Source organism: Nothoprocta perdicaria, unplaced genomic scaffold (genome assembly GCF_003342845.1).
Source record: "Nothoprocta perdicaria isolate Ctin4 unplaced genomic scaffold, notPer1 scaffold_88, whole genome shotgun sequence".
Taxonomy (NCBI): domain Eukaryota; kingdom Metazoa; phylum Chordata; class Aves; order Tinamiformes; family Tinamidae; genus Nothoprocta; species Nothoprocta perdicaria.
The window spans coordinates 2,769,896-2,792,684 of record NW_020456176.1 but is presented as its reverse complement, the minus strand read 5'-3'; the positions used below and the strand labels follow the sequence as shown (position 1 = coordinate 2,792,684).

Genomic DNA, 22,789 nt, shown 5'->3' with positions numbered 1-22,789 from the left:
TGTATACCCTGGAGAGGCTTTTTACACTATTCTGATGGGCAAAGTACAAACTCCAGAATCAACAAACAGATTAAAATGCAGTACACCCCGTATGTGTTATTTAAACAGTAATAACGATTTCAATTTGTTCCAGAATAAAACTATGGTTACTTAATTTTTTTCTGTATGGAAATGTCTGTGTATTTATTATTTGTATTTGTTTGGCATATGAACATCACCATTAAGAAAAAACAAAAACAAAAAAGAATGCATCATTTTAACTACAAATTCAGTAAAGATTTTCTGATGCAAAGTTCAGCTATAGACAGTGTAACTTTTGTACCGAGTAGTGCAAGCACAGTAACTAATACTCATCAATTGAATGTATAAAATCATGTCACAGCTGGGAACTCTGGATTACAGGAGGCAATTACTTTCTTCTTGGGAGAAAAAGATTATGGGTACGCAAGTAATACCTGATAGGCATGAATTAGAGATATTAGTTTAAAAAAGTAAATCTGCAATTCATAGACACAAAAGGCATTATAGGAATCTTAGGCGTTCAGACATGCTCAAACATTTAGCCAGACTGTTCCTTCCTATACTTAATTCAGATTAACACTTCAAAATATTTGTGTTAACACTACAGTTCAAAATAGCCTTTCTATGCTATGTTAGCCCAGGCAGTCACTCAAACTTGTTACAGGTTGGTCTCCATTATGTCTATGTCTGCATAAGCAGAAGCTCTCATATTTTAATTATTGTTGCACACTAAGATAAACTATTGAGAAAATATTGTAAAATAAATCTGCTTAGTATAAATATGTATTTTATTATTCTTAGTGCTATTGTTGATGTTGTTAAATAACATTATTGATATTATTAGTAGCAGTTTTAAATAATGCTACCTGATTTCCTAATTATAATGTTAAATTAGGTTGGATCCATTCACTAAGAAACTTATGAGATGACCATAATTATCTAAATTCATGGCACAAGGCAAAGGGAAAGGAAAAACAGTAAAAGGTAATATTATAAAAAGAATACTTGGTCACGTTTTCAGTGGGCTGTTTATATTAAAAAAGAAAAAAAAAAAAAAAAGATGCATTTTGCACTCTGACTGTAAAATGAGCTACTCCCAGCTCTTTTCCCTGGATATTGCAAAGCAGCCATCTAGAACATGCAGGGAGACTGACAACTTTTTTCCATATATGGGTAACATTTTGATTTTCCCTAGACCATATTTGAAGTGTGTTATAAAATGTGTAGGGATCAAAATCCCTCCTTCTGAGCCAAAACTTTAAAAGCAAAGTGTTTTAAAACGTAAGATGACCGAATGCCAGGCAGATTACGCACCTAAAGTTCCATGCAGATGTACTGCACAGGCAAAATTTAAACTCTGTTTGGGTATGACTGAGAGGTCAGAAGGAAATCTTTTGCCTGGAAGGAGAAACACGCAGAGTGCACCTACCTTCTGTATATCCATTCATAAGCACTGTGTCTGGATATGAAGAAATAGGAATATATAAATCAATTACAGAGTCTAGTGGAAAAAAAAATGCCTTAAGTTCACAAACCAAGGAGAAAATCTAACTTCTCATGTTATTTCCATCTTCTCAATGAAAACCACTGTAGTAAGTATTACATATATACTAAAGGATACTATAGTTCATATGTAGGACTAGCTAATAACTTCAGCAATTGCACAAATGACTAGAAAAGCTACCTTCTTTTCATAATGACACAGAATAGTGATAATTTCCTTCAAGTCATACTCAAGGCAAGCCAGTGTGAGCGGCAGATGAATATGGCTCTGGTGCATTCATGATTTTGGGGAAAAAAACATGCCTGATCCAAAATGAATTGTAATGATCTATGATTGCTATATATTTTTCAAACTTTTTTTTAGACATCCCCCATGCAAGCATAAAGTACAGTAGTCTCCAGAAGACCTGTCTTAAATGTACTCAACTGCTACTCTTAATGAGGCTAGATGATCTCCAGAAATCCCTTATAACCTCAACTATTCTGTGACTCTGAAATGAAACACATGCCCATTAAGGAACTGGAGGTTGGCATGTGGTCCCAGTGCTTCACAGGAGGTATAATCATGCCTCTTAAGCCTGTACAGGCTGACAGGATGGAGCAGCTCATCTAAGGCTTCTGAAAGAAAATGGAATTATGATCAGAAAATTTCACAGTCCTTGGACAGAAGACTGTTGCCAATTCATCCAAAAAGTGCTGAAATTAATGTCAACTTTCTTCTCTTAACACTTCACTTGGATGGAAAGATTGTATTTCCTTCTATAGTTAGTCCCTACTCAATAACAAGGATTTTTTTTTTTTCTAGAGCTAAGAGCAGGATCTTAACTCTTTTATCTGAACTATTGAGGACATACAGCACCATGGATCCTCCTTGCTTTTCTCAAGGCCATATTAAAAGCTTATAGAGGCCTCCAAGGTGTCCCCAAAGCAAGCTTCTGATCAGTGTTGATGAACTACTTTGAAATTTCTTTTGCCTTATTTTATATGTCTTACTAAACGTACTTACTAAATATTAAATAAGCTTCTCCATAAGGCAAAGATATGAAGAAGGAAGCTGTAACTGCACAAAAAAGAAATAAAATTGAGGCATCTGTAGTCCTAATTTCAACAACTAGTCCTTAATAAGTCATGTGTTAATTGAAAATGCCATGTATTTCAAAGAAGTTTCCTAGGTGAATGAAATAAGATGAGAGAGGTCTACCAACTTTCCTTCAGAAGTGTTAGAATACAGGACCTATGCTCTTGGATTTTTTCTTGTCTGTACAATGCTCTGTTGTACAGACTGTGATTTGAGGTGAATGGGAGATTCATTCACTTGTCCCAGGTGTTTGAAAGGCTACGTGGTTAGCACAATAGCTATCTGACAATTTAAATTCCCCAGCAGATGGCAGCTGCAGAGGCTCAGCTCAACTCTGTGTGCAGAAGCAGTGAGTTCAGTGCATCCCAGATAGGGTGAGCTTACTGTGTATGTGCAGGAAAATCATTCTGCACCTGTGACACATCAGGAACACATCTGACATTATATGAGCTTGGCCTCTATTCAGTACATGGACAGTAGGTCCAATACATCCAGAGGTTTTGGACTCTCTGCATTCTCACTCACAGCAAATGCATGCATGTTCCTGTCCAAAACTGACAAATAGAGAATAGGGAATCCAAATGGAGTGAGGATTCCTAAGAAGATTGTCTTAAAATGACATAAATGATACTTTATCTCATGTACTGGATTGAATTTTTTTACTTTGGAACTCAAAATGTTGCATAATAAACGCTGACAGAAATGCCATTAATGTAACAAAAGATGGCTCTCCCACTAACATGAACGCGGCATCTTGTCAGACAACACAGCTGTTTGGAAAGGTTACAAAGTGCAAAAAAATAGAAGCCTGTAAATTTCAGGAAATGCTTTATTTTTGTGAAGGCCCGTGTTTTATGGAAATCTATCAGGTTGTCAACCAAAGAAATACAACTTTAAAACACAGACTGACAAAGTGAAGAGGAAATTTCCTCTGAATCATTGCCCTCATGTATGAGTTCCACTACGCTATTACATAACTAGGAAGCCTTAAATAATTTGTGATGAGACAGTTATAGTGAACCTTATGAACATACTTTACTTTTCATAGCACAACTCAAAATACCTCTTCATATTCACATGGATCAAGTGGTCCCAAAGAAGGCACAGTGCTGACATTTCCACTCTTGCACAGCTTTGTTATATCAATAAGATCAGATTCCTTAATGGCCTTTAGCTTTGTCAGTATTCATGAACTAGAATGCTGTGGTAACAGTTTGAACTGAAATTGCACTTGAATATTTACACAACAAACTAGAGTATTCACTTGAGAAGTGTCTTATTGACTCTAATCCTCTCCACAGTGAGACGATTAGTAGAAGTATAGTGAGAGAAGTATTTAAAAAAAAAAAAAGTGTTTTATGGGTCAGTCCTTTCCATCAGCAATTTTCCTACCTTCCTGCAGTCCACCATTTAGGATCTTAGCAGGCATGAGCTTCTAGTCCATTAAATGTGTGCAGCTGTCGTTAAGGAGCCTATTTTCCATTCATTCTCTCATCCTTTTTTGGCCACATTAACATCTGGTGGCATTGAGTCTGGTAATTAATTATATTAATGTGAAAAAAGATACTTTTATTTGTTTTAAGAATTTGTCTTCATAAATGATTCCTCCATTAAAATCTTCAGGACATTTGCAACTCTACTGACATAAAATATATCTGTCCACTACTGTATCTTTCACAATCTCTCGTCTCTTATTACTTAAGCCTTTTCATATCTCTGTAGTCTTTTTCTGAACCTATCCTATTTTAAATGTCTCTACATAAATATGAAGGGATAGTTATTTTCATTGTCACTTTCTAAAATGGAAATCTTAAGATATGTGCACAATTTGCTCAAAATTTCCTAAAACTATTTCTAAAATTTTGATCTCCAGCAGGTCAAGAGAGGTGATCGTCCTCCTCTATTCAGCTCTGCTGAGGCCACATCTGGAGTACTGTGCCCAGTTCTGGGCTCCCCAGGACAAGAGGGATGTGGAGCTGCTGGAGAGAGTCCAGCTCAGGGCTACCAGGATGATCAGGGGCCTGGAACATCTGCCCTATGAGCAAAGGCTGAGGGAGCTGGGCCTGTTCAGCCTGAAGAAAAGGCTGAGGGGGACCTGATCAGTGTCTATAAATACCTCAAGGGAGGCAGTGAAGAGGATGTGACCAGCCTCATCAGTGATGGCCACCAGCAGGGCTAGAGGAAATGGCCACAAATTGAAGCACCAGAAGTTCTGCAGGAACTTAAGGAAAAAATTCTGAATAGTGAGGGTGACAGAGCCCTGGAACTGGTTGCCAAGATGGGTTGTTGAGTCTCCTTCTCTGGAGATCTTCAAAGCCTGCTTGAGACCCTGCATGTGCAGTGGGGTTGGACTAGATGATCTCTAGAGGTGCCTTCCAAACTTAAGGATTCTATGATTTACAAGCAAAAGTTGTATTCTATCAATGCATAAAAGTATTTGCCCATTCAATGAGGTTTTAAACAGGTTGCATCTTCTGTGCATCACAGTATGAGGAGGAAGTAACATACTTGATCACCCTGGAAGTTTCAAAATTATCAGAAGCCTGAGGTCAAGACCTTTTAAAATGACAGCTTTCAGCCGGACTAATTGCATGATTCCCACATTTCCTCGGGATTCTAATTAAAAAGCTAGGAATCCAAAAGAAAAGGACCAATATCACTCTTGAAATCTTGGTTTTAACCTAAGCATACAAGGAATTCTGAACTACCTCAGTTGGTTTGTTTATATAGAAACTGCATAAATGTTTCCTATAAGGGTGATTCCTAAAAATGACATCTAAAATAATTTATCTGTTGCTAGATATAGTCATATCTGCATATTTTCAAAAATCTTATCTCCTGTTCACACTGCTCTTCTAAGAAGGACATCAGGATGCTACGTAGAGTCTATCATTTGACACGTGCATCAACAAAACCATTAAGCTCTGATATATGAACTTTTGGTGGTGACCGAGCCAAAACAAACCCATCATGATTTTCAGACTTCTGCATGAGTTTCCAAGACTAGCAGTTTTAAAAAGGCATCTTTAAACACGTTTGCTAAGTAGATTTCAAGAGAAAACAAATGTGGACACCATAGTCTCCTTTTTGCAAATCATATATTACAACTTAATTTTAAACATAGAGTTAGAGATTTATAGCAGGATTTTGAAAAGCGTTCGAGCATTTCAGATGCAAAAATGCCAGTGACTTTCAATGAATCTACAATCCAGAATCACTCAGACACTTTTGAGTAACTCACACTTAGGCCGTCAAACTTGTATTGTAAAAAACTTCAGATCCTTTTCAGCTACAGGAAATTCTTCAACTGCTCTACTAAAAATAGACTTGAATTTGTACTGGAGGAGCCCTGCTGTTATACACCCTCAAAAACATATTGAAATTTAGCATATATTCACAAGAATGTTCACAGAGTCAAGAGATCTACCATTAATGTGTTCCATTAGTTGCATATTAGTGCTAACTGTTAATGAATATTGTATTATTCTGTCTGCATATATATACATATATATACAATATATATATCCTTGTGTTATATATATATTTCATATTCATTCCATGAAATCTGCAATGTTTCCATTGTATCAGCATATTTTTCTCAGGGATTTATGGCCATTGGGAATATAAGCATAGTCTTAACATTGTACATCTGTCCCTCTAAAACAGTACAGGCAGAATGCCAAAAACTGCTTTGGGCGGAAAGAGTCATTCTTCTCAAAACGCTTCTGGAGAGCCATTGTAACCACAAACACCCCAAAAGAAAACAGCCCTCAAAGCTGTAGGGAATAACGACTGATGACACACTTTAGACTGAGGACCTTCACCAAAATGTGGTCCAGCAATTTGCTAAGCTGCCCTACTGAGAAGAGATATATGGAAATACATGGTAAATTTACTTTAGGGTTGATCCTAAAGCCACCATTCTTCCTAACTACCAAAAAAGGTGTGACTATGGTTTCTGCTACTTACATAGATTGCCAGGATGCTGTGTTAGTTAAAAGCAGGAAATCCATGACAGACAGAAATGATTTTAAAATGTTAAGATCTGGAATATGTAGAGAACATAAGGACTCCCATAACATGTCATTATGTAGCTTGCATGGATCCTCAACAGAATAGTCACACCAAAAAATTACTACATACTGCTTTTGAGCTAACCAAGCTTGAGATGCCCCAGAGATGCCATGCTGCCTTGTTTCCAAACATATCTCAGTTTTCATGAGACAACCTTTAAACTCTCTTGCCATCATAATGAAAGTACCCAAATTAATTTTTACAACATGTTCCATAATATTATGAATCTTGGTGACCACTTACTGCTTTGTGTCCCTGTGGTATTTTGTAAATCACCCATCATAAGGTGACCACAGTAGAAGGAGGAACAGCCAATGTGCTCTGTCTCAGAGGTGGAATGCTAAGGACCTTACATTGCAGTTTGAGTTCAGGGAACGCAGAATACTTCAGGAGAGCTGATTATGAGTACTCTATGAAATGGTACTACTACTGTAAGATGCTCATTAATTCTAAAATAAAGTACTCTTTTATCATTGTGTTAGCATTATCTTCTGAAAACAGCCATAGCCTGTCAGCAGTAAGATCTGCTGTATGTTTCAAATCATATCGTTTTACTATCGTGTCAGCTAGTTGTAGACCAGATTATCAGCTCAGACAAACAAAACAGTGATTTACGGAGCTGTGCTGCTTAATTGCAACACATGTTTCTAATATTCTGAATATTTCCCCCACAAACTGCTCTGGGCAATTTTCTCTCAAATCATGTAGTCAACACATCATTATAATGGGATTTATCTGCACGAATAAAAAGATCTTGCAACAACTGAAGATATTAAGGATGAAGAAAAGAGGAAAATAAAAGAATTAGGCAGATACCTCCAGAGTTTTCCAAGAAGAAAATAGAAAAATCCTAGAAGTCTAAATCCTTATTTTCATCAGAGAATCTGAACAATTTCTAAGCTTCTCTGTACAGTGCCTCTGAATCTTGAACTGGCATGATCCACATACTCATAGTTCATATTTTCTATTTAAGGCTGCAGTACTGCAAGTTACTTAAACAAGTCTGCAATTCAAGCATGTCAGTGGCTCTATGCAAGTCAATGGGCTACACAGTACCCTGAATTAGACGCAGCTTGCCTAGCCAGGCTGCTGACTAGTCTGAAGACAAGAACAATAATCAGTATTGCAAAGGCATTTCAGAGAAATATTCAGCTAGGACACCATCAAAGGCCCCTGGTTCTATAATAAAAAAAGTTAAAACTTGCAGACAAGAAATCAGTCCCAGATCTTTGGGTCATCAATGAATCATGAAATTCCACATACTCTAACAGGAACTTTCATTATTACTGTCATTCTTTTCTATAAATTTAAATTATTATCTAATTTGTTTTCCTAAAGACATGAAAGCATATGGGATACTACTATCACTGTTTCTTCTGAACAGCTTTTGAATCTGCTAACCACATAAATTCATTAGAAGGGTTTACTCCTCCAAGTTTTCAAGCCCCTGAAGGTTTTATCTTATGGGTAGGAGACAGATATCCCACACAGTACAATGTTATCCTCAGCATTTGCTAGACAGCAGTGAATCCACACAGGAGCTCAACCTTGAGAAATAACTCTACAGGAAATCAGGCTTCATTGCTCCTGCCACTCACAGAACTATTTATACTTTAGCTCTTTCGCTCACACATTGTAATAAACACTTTTGTCATGACGCCTTCTTACACATGGCTGTACCTGACCCTGCTCCCACACATATACACACACAGAGTGTGTATGTAGAGTCCAGATCCCCTTTTCAATAAATAAATAGATGTATAGATGGATATAGTGAGGGGGAAAAAAAAAAGAACCAGCAATTCAGGACACAAGTTGAAAAGCTACATCTCTGATTGGGTGTTTCCACATATATACTGAAGTGAACCATGGCAAAAACAGACTTCTTGGGAGCTCTTACACAAACTTCAGAGAATTTAAATTCAGCAACCTAACAGATCTTACTGCACTTGTGTTTATTTGTGCCTAAGTCTGCAGAGGCAGTCTAAAGCATTGCTAGCTTCACAGAATGTTTTAAGTTGTAACTCTCTTAAAAAGCACATTCCTAACTACCCCTTAGCTCTGTGGAGAGTATCCCTGGAGGCCTCTTCTATTGTTGTGGTGTTAGTGTCATCACTCCATTAGCAGCCCGATGGGGACTATGTGTCTAATTCAGAAAGTGCACCTGTACAAGCATAAAAAGAATGATAATTCCTGGATGTGTTTTGGTGTGAAGTGCTTTCTCTCTCTCTCTCTTTTTTTTTTTTTTTTTTTTTTTTAACAAAACAAACTATTCATGTCATGATGAAAAATAACTTCTGCTATACCTGTCAAAGGATCTGCAGGTCTTTTCTGGTCAGTGAATGAGCAGAAGTTGGTCTTTCTTAAGTCACTGAAAAAATAAAACAGTTCATGGAAGTAAATATATTTAACAGAGGACATTTCACATTTACTCTTAACATTTAAATTTGCTACCCCTATGCCAGTTGAGTAGCACTTCACATAAGCACTTCTTGGGATACTCATAGCAGACTTGCGGTGGATACAATAATTTGTATCTGCACATAGGAATAAACCAATTTATAAAACATTTCCATCTCTATGCCTTAACTTAGCTTAACTTCCTGACCAACATAACTCAGCTGACATGCAGATGTCCCATTGCTGACATCTTCTACTTCCTTGGGGGGAAAAATCATCCTGATTGTGGCTGTCAGAGTTACAGTTCAGTCCTCTCTGTGGCAGTGCCACTGTGTATGGCCCTTACTGAAGCGGAAGAGGAAGGTGATGCTGTTCAGAGGAGGGTTCAGGCTAACCAGCCCAACACAGCTCAGCAGCACATTCAGGTTGTCTCCAGTTAGGAGAAGAAACAGGTACTGGAGACAAGCATATCTTTAATGCAATTTTACTCCATTTTAGAGATTTAAAATCTCAGTAAAATCTCTTATTTTTGTAAACCAATGATAAATCAAATAGAAGAGGAAAGTGTCTTTGCTCCTTGTTTCAAGCTCCTTTTGGCAGTGCTCTATCTCAAAAACTTATTTTCAAGGGTTTTCTCCATGCTCTGCACGTGCTGCACAGTAGTTTCTTGAAACTCTCCTCAGATTTTCCTGCCTTTTTTTTTTCCCCCGTAGATTCACAAAACACCAGTCAAAAAATATCTTCACCTGGATACAAGTTGCACCAGGCTTTCTCCTGGTGTTTTGAATGGGAATTACAATCTCAGTAAGGTTAGGGTTCTTTCACTCATGATAGAAAGCATAGCTTTTGCAAGCTATCCTTGGTTATGCATTTCACCATAGCTTCAAACAGATTTTGCACACCAGATAACAATTTATAGACTGTCAACACTGAACAAATACTAAATTCTGAGAGTTTCCTTTAGTTACCAATTCTCTAGTTCCCAAATCCTTTAGTTCCTTTAGTTACCAGTTCCTTTGGTTATCAATTTAGTTACAAATTTGAAAAAAAAAAAAAACAAAAAAAAAACAAAAAAAAACCCCTCCTCTTCTAATTGGGATAGCTTTTTGACACTGTTTTGGATGAAGAGATATACAGTTTGCCTATTTCCATACAGCAGGAAATCAAAGTAAAATGTCAGAATTGTAACCAAAGTCTGAAGATCTTACAGCAGCTCCTCAAATGGGGCAAATATTTGCCTCGATTATTGTATTTACAATTCCAAAAATATTTCTTCTGTTGAAGGTCTGTGTACAAGACACTACTCCAAACCATTTTTAAGGGAGTTTTGACATAAATGAAACTTTATGCTGGCATGGCAAGTGAAGTACTTGATTAATAAAGAGTTTCACTGTTTTCAAACACATATTCCATGCAGGCTCATTTGAAGAAAACCGCAAGTGGAGAATGCTTTACTGCTTCCAGTCACAAGGGGGTTGTGTATTTCAATCCTGCTTACACAGTTAGCTTACTTTGGAGCTCTAGTAGGAAAGAAACATGACCAGCAGAAATAATGCTACATTCAGTGACCCTGCCCTTAGAATCAATTGCCCTGATGGGAGAACTGTTTTTTTTCCTCTCTCTTCTGCTACTGTTTTCTTAGTTTTTAACCTTTTAATACTTAATATTTCTGAAACATCATCTTTAGAGAAATGTCTGTTATCCATGTATTGACTGATACACCATTCTGACACTAAGAATGGGGAAAGAAAGACCCATTCTTACACATAAAATAAATAATGACACATAAAAAAATGTAAATGTTCACAGTTCTTCTTTAGGCATGTTTTGGGGCAAATTAGTATTTTCTGTTTTAATTTTGAGTTCTAAGTATACAACACTCAGATTCTGATATGAGGCAAAGGAGTGGAGCTTCTATCACAGCGATAAGTGACAGAAGGGGACAATTACCTCCAATGAGGTCCACAGAGGGTCCCCAAAGATTGTCTCTCAAATTATCTAGAAAAAAAAAAATTATATATATAGCAAGGTCTAATAGGCTGTGGAATAGCCACCCACCAGGCTTGGCTTTCTGGTAATAGTCCTACCTCTGGTGTATTTTAAAATTGGGTTAAACAAAGCACTAGAAAATGTTCTGTGGTTAGAATGAAATGCAAAGTAAAGATTATTACTTATTTTCTTTCCATCCCCTAAGCCCTTACAGGTAGGCAAGGAAGGAATAAAACTGCTTAAGATGCTGCTTACTGGCGGACTGCCTGACATGTAAAAGGGATGAATTAGTCAGTGATGATCACTGATCCTTTGTGAGGCTGCCATTGCTGCATTTAAGACAACAATTTGGGTCTAGTATTTTAATAAACATCTTCTAAATTTGTACACACTCAGTAGCACTCATAAGCATTTGTCCAAACACAGGCATATGAGTACAGTTTGTTATGGCAAGGTAAGCAACTAGCTGTCTGCCCAGGCTTCATGTAGAAAACCAGTCTGCCCTTAAAAATGCCAGTGCTGCTGCTTTGGACTCCCAGACACACACTGAGAGTCTGGGTGCCTATGTCCTCCACTCAGTGGCACAGAAACAGTATAGATAGACATGATCAAAGTTCAAAATCAAATTCAAAAGTGCCACAACCAGTAAGTATGTCCAAATTGCAGTATGCAAACTGAAGCAAACTGGCCAATAATGAGTAATTTTCTCTGCTTCCGTCTTTTCCTGATGTCCTTAAGCATTTTCTGCCTCCCACAGTGATAACTTTTTCCTTTAGAAATGAATTAGCATTGATTTTTTTCTCAAAAGGCCAATGTGCATCCTTTTACCTTTAGGTGCCCTGCAGAACCAGAGGATTCCAGAGAGAGGTCCATAAAGAAAAGATTCATTATTGGTGGATTTTATCGCTGAAATTGGATGAAGCATTTTTCATTCTTTCTGAGACTGCTGCCCTCTAAAATAAAAATGGCTCTCTGGGTGTATGTTGGATTATTGCTAATTTATTTTTGAGAAGTAACTTGCTTTAAATTCAGCTGAGTCTCTCTTGGGAAGATCTAAAGGACTTCTTTAAAGTCCTTTATTTTCTTCAATATCTATACTTACTGTATCAGATTGTTATCTTAGTCACAAAATAATCTTTCTTCCTGATATATTTTCCTAGTACCATTACTGGGTTTCCCCTGCTGTAAGTGTGAGAGTTGGGCTCAAGGTTTGTGAGCATCATAAGCACAATTCATTACCAAATTTTAAGAAATTACCATTGTTAAATTGTGACTCTAAGTTGCAATACAGTGGCAAAGGACATAATTTAGCATGCAAAATTAGGCTATATTCCTTTTGATGATGTGTAAAATAAATTGTGTTACAGACCACAATCCAGGGATGCTAGGCTGTATACAGGAGCAGGGACAGTAGATTTAGGGCACTGATTCAGTACAAATTAGAGGTTTCAGTACAGATTAGAGACTGACCTGCTGGAAAGCAGCTCCATAGAGTGGAATCTGGGAGTCCTGGTGGACCACAAGTTAGCCATGAGTCAGCAGTGTGACCTCGTGGCCAAGAACGCCAAGGGGATCCTGGCTGCATCAGGAGGAGTGTTGCCAGCAGGTCAAGGGAGGGGATCCTGCCCCTCTCCTCAGCTCTGGTGGGGCTGCACCTGAAGTACTGGGGGCAGTTCTGGGCTCCCCAGGACAAGAGGGATGTGGAGCTTCTAGAGAGGATCCAGCAGAGGGCAATAAAGATGATTAAGGGATGGGAGCATCTATCTTATGAGGACTAAGCAAGCTGGGCCTGTTTAGCCTACAGAAGACTGAGAGGAGATGTGATAACTACCTGAGGGGAGAATGTAGGGAGGAGGGAGCCAAACTCTTCTTGGTGGTGGCCAGTGATAGGACAAGGGGTAATGGGTACAAGTTGAAACACAGGCAGTTCCATCTCATTATGAGGGAGAACATTCCTGTGAGGGTGACAGAGCCCTGGCACAGGCTGCCCAGGGAGGTTGTGAAGTCTCCTTCTCTGGAGGTCTTCAACATATGACTGGATGCCACCCTGTGCCCTGTGCTCTGGGTGTCCCTGCTGGAGCAAGGGAGGTAGGCTAGATGATCTCTAGAGGTCCCTTCCAACCTCAACTGTTCTGTGATTCTGTGATTATCTCCGTGCTTTCCGGGCTCATTAGCTTGCATTTGGAAGTTGCAAAAACTTTGGGGCTCCCTAGTACAAAGAATGTGTTAATAGTCTGAGATGATACATCCAACAGAAGACAGCCATAATGGTCAGACTGGAAAACTTGCTCTCGGAGGACAATGTTGAGAGACCTGGGCTATTTCAGTCTGGAATGGAGATGTCCCTGAAGGGACTGTCCCACACTCCCCCTGTCAAACATACAAGGAGGTTATTGGGAAGATGGAGCCAGTTTCTTCCTCTTGGCTGGTGAGTGGTCAGTGAGACTCTTACTCCCAGTAAAAGACAGTGGTCATACTTGGAACAAGGCAAGTTCTGCCTGGATATAAGGAAAAATCCCCATGAAGAGGAAGCAGCAGCAAAACAGACTTCCCAGAGAGGCTGTGCAAGCTTTGTCTTTTGGAGGTTTTCAGGAACCACCTGAGCAACCTGGTCTGATCTCACAGCTGACCCTGCTTTAAGCCAGAGGTTGAACTGGAAGCTTCAAATGTAGAGTCCTTGAGAGGTCTCTTCCAAGCTGAATTACCCTGTAGTTCTGTGACTGTGACTCAGCCCCACAAGTTTACCTCTCTGATTTCAGGCTGAGTTCCTGGAATATCTGCCAAGGTAAATAGTACACTCTAGATAGAGAAAGCATGAAGATACAATAAACATAGACCTTCATAATGCGCTTTTTACTGAGATACTTTTCAGACTACTGTCATTCTTGAAATGTGGACTTTGGAAGATCTGAAGAGTTCTGAAATTATATGTATGAAGTCATATGTATTCATATTTAAGGGACGTTTGTTTCTTGGAAATTTTCCTATGAAAATAGTTTTTCATTCCAGCGTTTTACATCATTGAAATTCCCCCCTTCTAAGGAACAATATTCCTGAGAGAACAGGAAAATGCCTATCATCTTCTATATTTTTGATGTCACAGAAATACTTCTCAACCATACTAACTTCTGAGCATTGGGAAGAGCAGTCAAAATAAATGTGCTCCAAAAAATAGGATTCTTTGGGTCACAATCTGTGCGAGCTGCATGCTGTTAAGACAGATCATTATGTGCCCACTTCGTTTCACAGGAGCACATTAGAACCAGATGTGAGTTGCTGAGTCAGCTTTGATACAGTAGCAGAGTTATGCTTTCCAGGAAACAAACGATCACCATCTATAACTATTATATTTTCTAAAACATAGATAAATAGTTAAAACCAGAAAACAAAAACAGTGGACTTATGTAGTTTCTGCTAGACACAAAAGATTAGTCTCACATTTGATTAAAGAGTCAAGCTCAAGGAAGTATTGGCTCTTATAAAAACTAGAATACCAGCAGAGGCCACATAGCAAATATGAGCTGTATCATCAGAAACTGTGTAAATTAGGCCTGGAAGAGACTTCAGGAAGCATATCAAGTACGCCTCTGCCATCTTAAGCGGATTCCTGTTTGCCCCTTCAGAAAAGCCTCCATTGGGAATGCATATCACATCTTCTCTTCAGGCAATTTTTTCTGGTTTTTCTCTATCTTTACTATTGGAAAATTTCTCCTGATATTTCTTCTAAACTTTCTGTCCTATAAATCCATTGTGTTGTGTTTTGTCCCACCCACTCCAAATATGCAGAATTTAATCACTTCCCTTTTATAATTTCTATTTATTTATTCAAATACTATTAGAGTTACTTCTCCTCCTGAAGTTAAGGAACCTTAGTTCCCTCAGGGTTTCCTGGTACTAAGATGCTGTTTGTTGCTCTTTGGATTGTCCTAATGGGTCCATATCACTCTTGAATTATAGTGCCAAAGCCAAGCCACTATACTCCAGCTGACAATATAACAATACCATGCACAAAATTTGTTACAGAACTTGCATACAAGACTCCTGTTCATAAATCACCACATAGACTTGCCTTCTCCGTAATCTTATGATACTATCAATTTGTTTGACTTGTTTACTATGGATAACAACTTACCACAGAGTAGTTTTATAACGGACACATTTCCTTGTAACATGTGCTTGAAGAATATGAGGACACTGTTTCAAAATTACACTTTACTGAACACTTCTGTTGATTTAAAAGGGTATTTTTGTTCAAGGACTTTTAATAAAGGATAGCAGAGGAAGAGTTTAAATATTCTTATTTACAAACTCGTTCAAAACCACACTGGAAAGGACAGAGTCATCCAACAGAAAAAGAAAAATTATGGAGGTTCTTTTCTGACCCTGCAGGATTATTTATTTGATTCTATTTTTCCTCCAATTCAAAAGAAGTTAGTAGTACTTGCTGGGGAATATTATCTGGGGACAAAAGGAGGCTTTGAATTCCATGATGTAATAATAACTGGTGGAAGGATTACAGTATTGCATTTTTTTCTCATTGCAGAGAATAAGGCATAAAAAAGTCTCAAGTAGTGATATGGTTGGTTACAGCTTATTCTTATACAGTTTCTGAATTTTCATCCATGGAAGAGTGAAGCATAGAGATGACAAATTACTCATTGTGCTCAATACAAAACTAAAATATGCATATGCATATATATGTGAAAGAAAATAAAAAACTGTTAGAATCCCAGAGGAAAGACAGAAATGAAGGCTAAAGAGAAATAAATGGACAAGGTGCAAAGAAGATAGACCAAGAATCTATGAAATAGATTCCACCTCTTTGGACACCGTTGCTTCACAGATGAGTACAGCCTAGGATTTAGTAAAAAATAATAATTTCAATTCATAAAACTCCCTCTTTAGAAGTGGTACAGTGCAAATAACTATCAACTAACATGTGCCATTTCAGTTTTTCTTATTCAAAGAAATTTAATGCATTGAGTTAAAAAAGGAAAAATTACATCAATTTCCAAATCTATCAATTTTTACATCGATTTTACATCACATTTTTTACATATTCCTCCAGGCCACCCAGCAATAGTTAAAATGATGAGTAAAGCATGCATTGTTCATAGCTGGACAAAAGAAAATCCCCCAGAGCAACTACTGCCACACAGAAATTTGTGGAATCAGAGAGAAACTGGGAGACTGGAATCAGAGAGGAAGTCTATTTTTTAAATGCAAAATTTTAACAAGTGCAGCTATTTGTTTCTAAAGCAGCATTCAAAGCTGCCTCAGACTGTGAGAAGGCAACACTTTGTTGACTGACCTTGTGGAGTCGTTAGAGGCAGACGTTCCTCAGGTACAAAAATAGTCACTTATTGTGAAAATATATTTTCCAATGGAAAGTATTCGGTTTCTGCAGGCTGAGAAGAGCCAACAAATGCCATTTTCTTGAACCTGGGAGACATTAAGAAGAAGAGTAAGTATGACTGCATAAAATAAATAATTAATTTCTCAATCTATGGAAATATTTAGCCTCCAGGCATGAAATAGCAGGCCAGTTGCTAGAACAATCACAAGATTTATCTCGTCTTGGAAAAAGCTTTCTCTCCTCCAAGCAAACTATATTTCCCCATTTCTCTTTCTCATTCTTGAGTTTTAATTATAGTCTGTAAAACGAAAATGATTGGAATCGAGATTTCTGGATGACTGCAGTTGCACAGCTGGAGAACAAACAGATGTTCTCGATCAAACAGAATATCCTTCTCAAACAACTTGAATATTACCTCTACTGCTTAAAATATGCCACATAAAATAAAAATCTCTTAAACCCAACATATTGGAAGTATTCAGTAAATATTAAGCTGAAAAATAAAAACAAGAAAAGGTCTACCATATGCAGATTGTTTAGAATTCACTAGTACAGAAAATTACAGCAATAAGATACTCAATAAGTTACTCAATTACTCAATAAGTTTATTAAATTTGGCTCCAGGGAAAAAAAAAAGTGAGAAAAAAACACTATTAATCATCTAATCCAAATCATATCAGATCATATTCTTAAGACGGACACTGAGCAGCTTTCTACTTTCAGGAAGTAAGTGATTCTGCACAAATCCTTCACAAACACGGAAATTGGAGCTCTTTAATAATAGAAATCTCTGATTCTGAAAAGTAAAGGCAGTTGATGGGGGTTTCTTCATGTCAATAATACCTGAAAGTTGGATGCTAATATTTAAAGAAAAAATTAGCATCTTATATATATTGCCTACAAGCTTTGTTTGTAATTTTACTCCTTAATTTATAAATTCTGTACTCATATGGTAGTTTTGCACATCTTATTTGACATATGGATTGTTATTTGCATTGTTTTACATGAGACATTTCCTTTTATGTGTTATGTGATTATTGTTTTGAATCACAAGACAGTACTTTTCCTCAGTTGGACATGATTAACCTTTATATAAACCTAATATAATAAGTTTATATTAATGCATAATCCAACATAAATGCAATTGCTGCCAAAATTAAATCTTTTCTATAGTTCTGCATAATTTTGAATGGTACTTGTGCCTTTTCCTCATTGCACAGAGAATTTCACCTAAGCTGACTTTCGCAGTTGCCTGAAATCTGAACAATGAGTACAAACAATCTGAATCAAAATCAGGTTTCAGATTGAACAAGTTAATTGTGAACAGATTTTTACATGTTCCCACTTGTTTGAATCTTGTTTTGATAATGGGCTTTAAAATGAGTAAGACTCCTAGAAAAGTATGTAATATATAAAGTGAAATAACAACAAAAAAAGTCTGCAAGTGGGAAAAAGCCCGTTGAAAACTCCAGTAACACCATATGCCCAGGAAATATTTTTGATCATTATTTAAAAGACAACACTGTAACTTAATCCAACAGAAAAAAAAAATGGGGGAAAGAAAAAAAACATATTTCATTTGTTAGCGCACCAAGATTAGTCCCAGAGCTGGCTGTCAGATTATCCAGAGTGAGATTCAAGCACTACAGCTTAATGTAACTTGAACTAATCTTATACAGTACTGTGGAATAACCATAAATTACTCAGCGCCTGTGAATGGTCACCTCATGAACTGCAAAGAGGTCTCTTAATTTTGTTTTGGTAGTGTCTGAACTTCATTCCTTTCACATCCTGTTTTTCTAATCTAAGAAAAAAAGAGGGGAAAAAAAAGAAAACATTTGTACACCTTCTACTTCACAAAGCCCAATTTTCTATCATATCAGGCTTGCAAAATAACCTAGTATCAGCTGGCAGGGGCTGCCAGAAACAGCTATGCTCTGCAGCTGTTAGGAAAAGACCTATTAGGTGAATACTCTATACTCAGAATAGAATGTCTCAAAATTATTTTTATCTCAGAAGTAAATAAATTCCCAGTTTATTGTAAATTGTGTGAGATGAAATGGATGTGGTTTGCTTTGGAGGCTTTCAGGATACAAATGATAAGGCCCTCAACAACCTGGTCTGATCTTGCAGTTGACCCTGCTTTGAGCAGGAGGTTGTACTAATGATTTCCCAAGGTTGCACCAAATAGTTGTGTTTTTCTGACATAATGACAAACCCTCTGTCTCCCTCAGAAGTGGCTCATGACACAGGGTATGAAGCCATCATCTTACTACCCCTCTCATGTTCATGAGACTCTTTCAATGCCCATGCATCTTCCCAGTGTCTGGTTGACAGATGACTTTAAACTGCATCAGCTCTGGTGAGACCGCACCTGGAGTACTGTGTTCAGTTCTGGGCACCCCAGTATAGGAAGGACGTGGAGCTTCTCGAGAGGGTCCAGAGAAGGGCAACCAGGATGATTAAGGGAATGGAACATCTCTCGTATGAAGAGAGGCTGAGTGAGCTGGGCCTGTTTTCTCTGGAGAAGAGACGGCTCAGAGGGGATATGATTAATATGTATAAGTTCAGGAAGGGAGAATGCAGGGAGGAAGGGGACAGGCTGTTCTCACTGGTGGCCAGCGATAGGATGAGGGGTAATGGCCACAAACTGAAGCATAAGAAGTTCCGTCTCCAGGTGAGGAGCAACTTCTTTACTGTTAGGGTAACAGAGCAGTGGAACAGGCTGCCCAGGGAGGTTGTGGAGTCTCCTACTCTGGAGGTCTTCAAAACCCGCCTGGATGCCACCCTGTGCCACATGCTGTAGGTGTGCCTGCTTGAGCTGGAAGGTTGGACTAGATGATCTCTAGAGGTCCCTTCCAACCTTAAATATTCTGAAATATTCTGAAATCACTGACTTCTGCCAGTTATATGATCTTTTCTATCTTCAAAGAGCACTTCATCATGTGTGGTCCTGTTATTGATGGTCATTTCTCACTTTGTGCAGCTACAGTCCTTCAGCATAAATGTGAGCACCTCACATCCCCTTGACTTTATCTCTTCTCAGATCATTTGCTATCTTTTATTCAATGTTAGCAGCAGTGGTTTTAGTTTAATCTCCTCTCATACACTGTTTGTGATTTATAATCAGGCTCTTCCTGTCTAATCCAACTCTCTTTTGTCTTGCTAAACCTGTCCAAACTTCCAATATTTTTGTAGTTTTTGTGTTCCTTTGATCAGATAGTATCTCTTTTTAACTGTGGGCCTTCAGCAGTTATCCTACCTTTGGCTCAGCTCCCTTTGGCTAATACCAATAAGATAAACTTCCAAATCACTCTTTGCATCTTATTGGCTGTTGCTAATTGCTAGTTAAAGATATGTAAAGATATGTTCTGTCCTACAACAGGTGCTGATGTTACACATGCTTCCATGTTTGAGTGTTTCACTTTCCTTAAATTGTGCCTCTTTAGGGATATAGCTACCAATGGATATCCATAGAGAAGATAAAAGCCACTCAACTTTTAAAGTAAACCTCTTCTTTTCTTTTTTTTTTCTCCAAAGGCAAATTCCTTATTTATGTTTAATTTCTTAGTTACTTGCATCAAACTCATTACTACTTTTACAGGTTTCCTGTTTTTCTCATGCTCTTAGCATTTAAGAAAACACTTCCTACAGATTTGGTTTGTCTTCTACTCAAGTTAGATTTGAGGTTCTGTGGATTTCACATTTTGCCTTAAAACTATTTAGGAACAAGTTGGATCAAAATACACAAACTTCATTTCAAAAAAACTATACACATTGCTTATTCTTTTGAACAAAATCTTGCATGCACTCTTTTCTTCTTATTTAAGCAGTGTGGATTCAGTTTTCCTTCCCAGGGAAACTGGCACTACATCTTCCTACAATTTGGAGACCAGCTATCTAAAGTCCATGTGGTATAAAAATGTTTGGTATTGCAATAGATATGTCATTGAACTATATTCCAAATAATAGTAAAAACAAATGTGAAACTTCAGTGCATTAATGGATCATAAAACATAAAATCTACATTCAGTTTTATCTCAGTTTTGAGGAGATTCACTGAAAGGTTTTGAAACAACTGAAAAAAGGAAAACTAGTGCTACAACTCTTTCTATTTGTATTTAAATCTAAACCTTTAATAGCAGTAATTGTAAGGGAGAGATTTAGGCCTTTGCAAAATACACATTTTGGGATTAAACTGCCCCTTAAAATCCCCATATCAATTATAGAAATAGCTCAATATAATTCCTTTTGGTAAAGTGCATTCAATGCTCCAGAGATGCATTATGCACTATGGACATTATTACAGCAAGCTTTATAAACACGGTAATGTAATGAAGCTTGAACCCTTCTTAAAGCATGCATTTGTCTGGATGATTTAGAGATAAGTGGTGATATCTGTGTGGTTATGCCACCAAAACAGACACTTAAGGAGTAAGAAATATAATATCACTGCTTGCCCTTTGCTAATTTTGCAACTTCCTTTTTAAACTGTTGTACTGAGACCTCATAGTACCATGTGCTCCCTTTTTTTTCCATACAGTTCAACTTTTTCTTCTGCTTGTGAGAGCTTGGCTGAGTATAGGAAAGGTGGCCACTTGTTCATGAAAATGAGTGGGTTTCACTGATTGCTAAAATTTCTATTTTGCTCAGGAACATGAGAGTTTATATTTCCTAGGTAATGGGCACCAAAAACCCTGAAAACTGGGATAAAATTATATGCAACTTTTATGGAGCAGGCCTATGGAGCCATTTATAAAAATAAGCTTGGTTTTATATGATTGGTAACAAAAATACATAAAAATGTTGTTTGCCCCATATATTGAGAAATATCCTGTCTTGGCACTCTGCAGCTGGTGAGTCATAATTTTACAGTTTTTACTAAAATAAAAATGAAATTAAAATGTCCACATTTTCAAAGAAGTACAGAAACATAATATTTATAGAAGATCATAAACAAGTACTCTGTTAATAGCCGTTGAACTTTGTTTAAAGAATAACAGACTAACATTTCCAAAGTACTCTTTGCTGAGATTGAACAGGATTTTATTCAAACTGTTGCGGTAACTAATGAAAAACAAATGAGATTTCCAAACAGTTTTGACTGTTAGGGGTGTGATGGCTGTATCATTGCTTTTTGCACTTGCAGCTGCTGCTTACACTGAAACTACCCATTTAAAACATACTGTCATTTTATACTTGAACTCTTGATCTGTAATACAGAAGGGCCAGGCATATTTAACCCAGATTGGAACCATACAAACACGTCGATGCAACTCCAGTTCTGACCTGGTACATCAACGCTCTTCAGCTTTCAAACTTAGTTAAACTTCTGAGAGACATCACAGACCACTGCCCACCATGTAGCTGTTTCTTGTGAAAAAAATAATGGGTGAATGCAAGGTCCTCTTGAAAAAGTGATCTGCACAGTAATTATGATTTGAGAATTTCTTGTGCCAGTCCCACTCTAATGGTTGGCTTTCTCCATCAGCAGCTTCAGCAGTGGAGGGACAGGATAAAGAGTACAGAGAGATGCAATTTGGCAAGAATTTGAAGTCACGGTGTATTGTGGGAGTTGTAGTTCAGCTGGAGAGCCCTAATGTGTCAGATGGAAAAGGACTGAAGCAGCTGAACTAAAATTCTTGTAGGACACATTTTCATTCAACATCTCAACATAAATTGAAATGGAAAGGAAACTTCCTTGGAGTGGAGCAACATTTTTCTTTTTTTTTCAATTGACTGCTGAAAAGTCAGAGATTTCCACCAAATCTTTTAAAGCATGCAGTCACACAAATGTTAGCATTTCCTACCTAAAAATATTTTTTGGTAACTCAATATTAAGAAAAAAAAAAAAAGAATAACTTTGGAAAGATTTTTGAAAACAGGAAAATAGGCACCAGATAATGCAATCTCAGATAATGCAATCTCATGTACATAGAATAAGAATGAGACAGAGCAATATTGTTGGTTTCTGGACTGAATAGCTTGATCTCATCTTGTCATTTCTGTATTACCAAACTTCCAGGTAGTTTCATATTGTATAGAGGTAAGCCTGTTCAGATTTTAGCAGGAAACTCACATAAATGGAAAATGGCCCCTCATAAATCACCAGCTATTATAATTATTGCCTCCCCTTTTACAGTTAAGGCAGCTTCAAGAAGCCAACTGCTTCTGAGTCCTGAATCACAGACACTCTAGGTTCACTTTACAAGGGCTATGCAACTAAGGGAAGGGCAATTGCTTTGGAATTAAATTCTTTGACACTGAAGTTGGTAAAAAAAATATCAGTTGCATTAACAGAGTCAAATTTCACCTACATCTTTGTTTCCTTTTCAAAAACTCCAAGCTGAGGTGATCTAGGTTATTAG

General features: G+C 37.5%; 1 long non-coding RNA gene across 1 annotated transcript in view; it reads right to left on the bottom strand.

The window, feature by feature from the left end:
• The window catches only part of LOC112958542, a 48,055-nt gene extending 31,578 nt beyond the window's left edge, over positions 1 to 16,477 (bottom strand). Inside the window, exon 1 of the long non-coding RNA XR_003251440.1 lies at positions 16,377 to 16,477. This is a non-coding gene — a long non-coding RNA (uncharacterized LOC112958542). The remainder of the gene's footprint in view (positions 1 to 16,376) is intronic.
• Between the last annotated feature and the right edge of the window lie 6,312 nt (positions 16,478 to 22,789).